Genomic DNA, 7,177 nt, shown 5'->3' on the forward strand with positions numbered 1-7,177 from the left:
ATCATTTGAAATAAAGCAAGATTGGTAGCTAAAGGATTTACATAGAGGCTTCAAGGTTTACGAATCTTTATTTCTTGTGCTACTCATAAAGGCTTCAAGGTTTACCAAATGGATGTTAAAATCACTTTTCTAAATGATGAGCTTGATACCAAAGTATATCTCCAATAGCCTCCCGATTTTGTAAATCTATCATATCCTAACCACTACTACAAAGTCTGGAAAGTTGTCTATGGACTAAATTATGCTCCTCATGGATGGTACGAGACCCTCACAAACTTTCTCAAGCGTTCAGGGCTTCTTAACAAGTATTTGATCGTATTTTAACGGCGATCCACACAAGCACTTTGAAGTCTCTCTTGACTTTGAAGGAAGAGATTCGTGCCCGGGATCCATTGCTTCATGTCTTATTTGACATCACTTATATCCCACATATAATTTGCTTTATTTCTTTATCTTTTACACTATCTTGCACAAAAATCTTTACGATTTTTCCAAACTCTTATTTGGTTGCTAATAAGCTATTCTCAGACATATAGCTTTGGTTCATTATGGTGGAGTCGATTCATTTAAAAGGAAAAGGGTGAGTCAGCATGAATTTGAAACGGTTCAGAATTTGAAAAGGAGATAAGGATGGAAAGGCGCGTGAATTTGAAATAGCTACCAACACATTGCGTCATCTGACACTTTTTACGGAGCTAGAGTTGTCACATCGCGCTTTTTCAGGCGTCGATTCAGAAGATGTGATATGATTGCACCGGATTTTTCTCTCTCCTATGAGATAGTATAAAAGTGTCTCTCACCTCAATTTTTCATATTTACTACCTCCAATCTTCTCAAAAGAAGTCTTCGATGATTTGATTTTACTGTTCATCATCACTTTCATCAAGCTTCAACAATGGCTGATTTATCTTCTGTCTAGGATACATCTGCAATATCATCTCTTCTCACTATCAAGGCGAACCAGAATCTTATCATCGATCTCCCAGTGGTCCAGTATGATTCTTACATGATCGAAGTAGTAGAATGCCTCAAATATTCTCCACTTGCGATTGCCCTAACAAAGGTAGATGTAGTTCCTATATCTCATCTCTCCAAAGTGAACTCAACGGTGTCCTATGACAAAGGCAAAGAGACAGTTGTCTTCGAGCTCTTCGATCAGAAAACGTCGATTTCCAAGAATCGCTTCTGCTCTCTTCTAGGGCTTCCTCTCAGCTATTCATTGATCAACCCTGATTTAATCACTACAACCCAATTTTTCTCGATGTTCTACAACATGGGATACTCTGAAGTTCTCTCCACAATCATAAAGTTCAAGAAATTATGTCTCCCACCCAAATGGAACAGTTTATTCACTCTCTTCTTCAAAGGTTTATTGGAGCGAGTTGCAGGTTATGATGGGGCGAGCAAATCCTTCATGACCATCCTCTATGGTCTCTATAATGGTATTAACCTGGACTATGGGTCCATTCTTTGGACTCAACTGGTGCAAAGTCTCAACTCCGCTTCACGCTATTCTGAAATTTCTTGTGGGAGATTTTGGACTGTTGTCACCTACTGGGCAATGGAAAAATTCCACATTCCCATTATGGCGGATTCTTTGCTCTCTTCAATCGCCACTTTTCACACCACTTTTCAACGGATCCATTCCTCTCTCAATGTATCAGTGTGTTTCAGACGAGAGTCATATTATTCAAGAGTACCAGCAATTACCCTCTTCTGGGCAGAGGGATTTAATTCCTGAGATGATACATTCGATAGAAGATGCTGATATACCATCTAATAGGGGTAAAAAGGTTGACCCTAAGAAAGGTGAGAAGGAGGGTCCTTCTTCAAAAGCTGCAACTCCAAAGAAGCGAAAGCTAGAGAAAGCAGCTCCATCTCAGCCGAAGAAGAAAAAGGTCAAGAAGATGGCTAAGAAACCCAAAAGTCCTTCAACAAGTAACTCAGACTACATTCCTACTGGTCATCTACCCATCCATCCTCCAAGCGACAGCGAAAGCAAAAGCGAAGACTCATAGGATGAGAGTTCGGTCCGAGGAGGCACTCCTCCTCCTTCGCCTACACATAAGTTACCAGTTCGCTCCAACCCATCTTCTCCTCCACCTATCTCAATCCCAATATCCATTCCTCCAATATCACCTATTATCACATCCCAACCCACATCAACCATTCCCATTCCACTCCCAATTTCTCTGAAGCTACCACCACCACTACCAAAACTACCAAAACCCCAGTTATCTCTAAACCTCTTTCTCCTACTCAATCAACTGAAACCAACACCATTCTTGGTGGAGATGGCATCGATTATGACTCCTTCTACTATAGTCCATACATATTATAGAGTGATGACGATGATGATGCCCCTGTCACAAAGAGGCACACTAAGGAACTGAATGAAAATCTTGATAAGCTTATGGCCTCATCTTCACCTTCACAAGATTCATTCTCTGAGGTTGTTGTGAAATCCATGATGGCTTCCTTCATCAAAGAGCACGAAGCCTCCATTTCCAAAGCAACATCAGCAATTGATTCATCTACCAAAGTTTGCAAGGAAGCGGCCGAAAAAGTCGAAAAACTAACCTCTGATGCTAATCTTTTCCTTGATTCCTTACAGGCTATTGCTCAAAAAAATGTTGCAACTGTCAACGCCATCGTTGAAACGCTTGTCTTATCTCTTCAAGCTGAAAAGCAACACTTCGCCTCCATGCGCCAAAGCATTCAAGCTGACAATGCTGACTTGTAGTCCTCCATCAATACTCCTCTTGCCAAGCTTCAGGAGGAACTGGCAGTCGAAAGCAAAATCATGGATGAACTGGCACTCAAGACTACTCAAGTAAAAACCAAGTCCTTACAACTCAATCAGGCGAACAAGGAACTCGAGTACCTTTGGTATGAGCGAGCTGTTGTAAAGAGTTATGTGAGTGATGTTTACGCTCTTCTCTCTAACGTCTTGAAACCCCATGATTTGCGTCGCACTTTCTCGGTCAAGCGGCATCTCACTAAAGAGCTTGGTCCTTCTCTTGAAATTTTATGCAGAATAGAGGGTGTTTCGGACACGGTTGTTCCTCTGAAACAAGGTGGAGAAGGAAATCAGAGAAAATCTCAACCACCTCCAACAAGCGGACCTCAACAACCGAAACTCAACACTGGACCGCATGGTGATGAAGATGAAGAAACTATTGATGACACCCTGAAAAGAAAGCAACGTGACCGGGAATTAGATGAAAATTCTAGAGCAGCGAGGGAAGCTGAAGAAAGAGAGAGAAAAATGAAAGAGGCTCACGACCTACTGGAAATCCGAAAAACTCTTTTTTATCAATGGTCATTGGAGAAGCTTGTCAAGGAAGTGGTTGGTTCTCCAAGCACTCACTGGTTTGAACCGGTTGTTTCCCTAGACTGTGAGAATTCAAAGGATTCACAGTTTGATATGTCGATAACCCGAAAAGCATTTGTATTCCATTGCTTTCAACCCATTGCTGAGATTCCCTCTCTTGATCTGAAGGTTGATAGAGACTTAATTGATTTCTATCTCACCTTCACTCAGCCTCAATACCAGACATGGAGTGCCCAGAAGATCACTACTGTCAGACTGTTGCAGCGTACTGCAGCAGGAAAGTTTATCAACATAAAGTTAGAAGTCACCCGAGGTTCTGCTAACTCGGAGCATATTATTTCTCTTACATACCTATCGAACCTAAACCCTCATGATTGGATCTTGCTAAACAACATTCTACTCACCAATCTAGAAGTGTATGAGCCTATCATTGATCACATCAAGAGAATGTTGGTTTGCTACATTCACAAAGTAGCGAAGATGGATCAAGAAATTGCTATTGTCCTCAGAAAGAATCCAATGATCAAACCTATAGGAAGTCGAGTGACATCAACATAATGAAGATGGGGAAGATTGATCCAAAGTTCAACACTGTGATGTTTACACAAGGCGAAGGGAAAAAATGTTTGTTTGCTCTCGATGACAAGAAACTTTTCTCTACAATCTGTTTGGAGAATATTCTCGACATCATTCACAGGTGCAAGCAGAATAGTGAGGCTAACAAGAAGTATTTTTCAAACATGCTTCGATGGTATATCAATTTTCGCCAAACATTACTTGCCATTATACCGAAGTTGTTCAAAGTTGTGAAACGAACCACTCTTGCTCGGCAGAAGTGAAGTCTCGCCTCAATTAACACAAATGGGGAGATTATTGAGACCTTATGTGTTCCGTCATTGGGCTCTATTGTATTGTCCAGTTTTGTCATGGGTTTGGGCCTGTCTAACCGTGTTAATCTTTCGAGGGTTCAGTATATAAGGTGCATGCATGCATCCTTGTCGTTAACGCTTTAATTATTATCGTATTGATTGTACTGTAAACCCTAGCAAACCTTTACGATAGAAGTTCTTAATCGAGCTCTTCTGAGGTGTGACCGTATTTTAATCATTCGACATACGTTTGATTCATTGTGTGTTCAAGAGTTTGTTTGTCTTATTGATTTTCCTGTCAAAGATCTAATCGATCTAAAGAGTTTTCAACTCATCAACGGAACAAGCTTCATTTTCTCTGTAAAACTTGGAGCATATTTAACGACGCTCATTCTTCCCTTCTTCAAACTCTGGAACTCATTGTTGATTTCCAGAAGATCCTGCTCCGAGTAGTATTGCGTCTTCAGTTGCACCAGAGAATCCTCCCAAGACATCTTGCTCGCTTCACCCTTAGGCATCGAATCAGCTATTAGCCTCCACCAGGTTAGTACTCCAGATTTTAATAGAGGAATCGTGAGAGCGGTCTTCTGTCTGTTGCTACACTCACAACTCTCAAACATTGTCTCCATCTCGAAGATCTAGTTCATGACTTCCACCGGTGTCGGGATTCCAGATAGACACGGTGGTTAGGATTCCATGAAATCCTTGTACTTGCATCCACGTCCGTCATTTCCTCCATCCTAGTTGTTTCGTCTAACTATCGGTGGGTTGGCTTGACCAACAGTCCCACTGTAGTTCCCTCCTTCTGACTGCCCATCATTCAGCTCGGGCAGTTCGACCAGTATTGTAGCTTTCTCTCGATTCTATTGAAGTAAATATCTGGTCTCCTCCATTTGGCGATCCAACATCATTTGGATCATCGCTTGTACTATGGCCATCGTGATTAGCTCTGGAGCATCTGCTACAACAGGTATTTGCTCAATCACTGGTTGTTGAGGCTGTTGATTCCTATTTCCATTCACGTTCCCTTATCCAGTTCGGGTTCTTGCCATTTTGATCTATACACCGAATAGGGTGAATTTAGATATTTATTTTCGATAGACGTCTAAATAATCCTTATCACTCCGAAACGTTTACATGTTAGTTCTAATATCGTAGTCGTACGTTTAGAATCCTGAACACATAAGGTTTCTAGATCCGGTCGGCAACAGACCATAGATCCAAACAAATAACAACATATAGCACATACAAACATTTTAGGCATCTTTCCTAAAATAAACTAGTTCATGTGTCTAAAATATGCTAGACACTCATCTCACAATCATCGCTTAGCATTCTAAGTTTAAGTCTAGAAATCCTACAAATTCCTAGTTCGCTTAAACTAATACTCTGATACCAGCTGTGACATCCCCATTTTCACGGCTAGAAAAGACCGATTTTGTTTATGCTTTGTTTGAAAATCAGAGTAACATTTTAAATAAAAGTGTTGCGGAGTTTGTTCCCAAAATAAAATACGATGAAGATTTATAAAATCATTTCCGAAGAAATGTATTTCGTTAAAAACCTCGGGATGTCATGTTCGATAGAGATCAAAAGCATAAACAGTACAATATAATGCTTACAACATTTATTCATATCTACAGGCCTATAATTCGTAATCCCTCATCCAAAACATCACATCTATGCTCGAGTGCACTACCTGTAATACAATAAACTGAGTGGGTCAGGCTTGGGAGCCTGTTGAGCACATAGGTTTTTCAACCCACAATAAATAAGTTTATTAATTTTATCAAACAACAATAACCCAATTACCCATTCCCGTTATCCTCACTTTATGTCCCTAAAACACCTATCATAAGGGACCTAGCCTAAGGATCATCATCGGGATGGACACTACTGCTAAAGGGATTCCTCAGCAATAAATGTCCTTAATGTAACCATGAGGGGGATGGAGTACACTAGTGAACACATCGTTCGCAAAAAGCTATAGGTTGCGAGCCTGCTAGCATTCCAGTGGAGAGTCTTGAAAAGTATGTGGTCGTCATCTATACTCCGCTAGATGATTGGAAATGTCATCAACATCGAGGCCTCTCATCATTTTATTTCATCACACCCAACTATTATATCTACCCAAGTTTTACCCAACACATTTTTTAGATATAAAACACATATACAGTTTAAATCATTTAAAACATGTATAAAATCTTTCATCTAGCATAGATAACAAGTATTCAGACAAGATGCACACATAGCACGTAATTTATATAAAATATTAATATGTATGTGTAAGATGAAAGTAACTATGCACTCACCTGTTAAGATGGTGATTCTGAACTCAGACAGCGCTTCGTTACTCTTAAAACAACTTCCTTCCACAAAACCTAGTATCATTACCACTAGGGTTTAGTCTAATATTCACCGAGACTAATTAATAGTCAAGCTATTATTACTATTATATAAGCGTTAAACAATACTCTTCACCCACTATGTACAGACAGGGGCCAAACATAAAACACCGGAGAGCAGGACCATTTTGGCATATAACACTCCTGAAATCCAACAACCCTATGTTGCCCTTTAGACCAGATTCCCCGTACCGCGGGTGCTTAAAAAGATAATATAAGGACACTTATATAACTCATAATAATAGCCTGAATAATTATTATAAGGTCCTAATAATGTTACTATAGTTAATTAAAAGCTATATTAAAAATAGCGTAGGCATAGTTCACTTACAGCGGATTTTATAGAAAACCGGGCTTCGCTTGGAGCAGTATTTCTAAACCCAAAGACCCTTTTCTCTGATCCTTCAGGAGCCTCAGGGCTTCCTTCGGGTTCTAGGGGGTTTTCCTAGGCTTTAGGGGGCTTAAGGAGAGCTAGAGAGAGGTTCTAAAGAGAGAAAGAAGGCTTGAGAGGTGTGAAGAAATGGAAATGCCTGGCACCTCTATTTATAGGATGGAAATCACCAAAACTC

Source organism: Lactuca serriola, chromosome 4, assembly GCF_051521515.1.
Source record: "Lactuca serriola cultivar US96UC23 chromosome 4, Lser_US96UC23_V15, whole genome shotgun sequence".
NCBI classification, from domain to species: domain Eukaryota; kingdom Viridiplantae; phylum Streptophyta; class Magnoliopsida; order Asterales; family Asteraceae; genus Lactuca; species Lactuca serriola.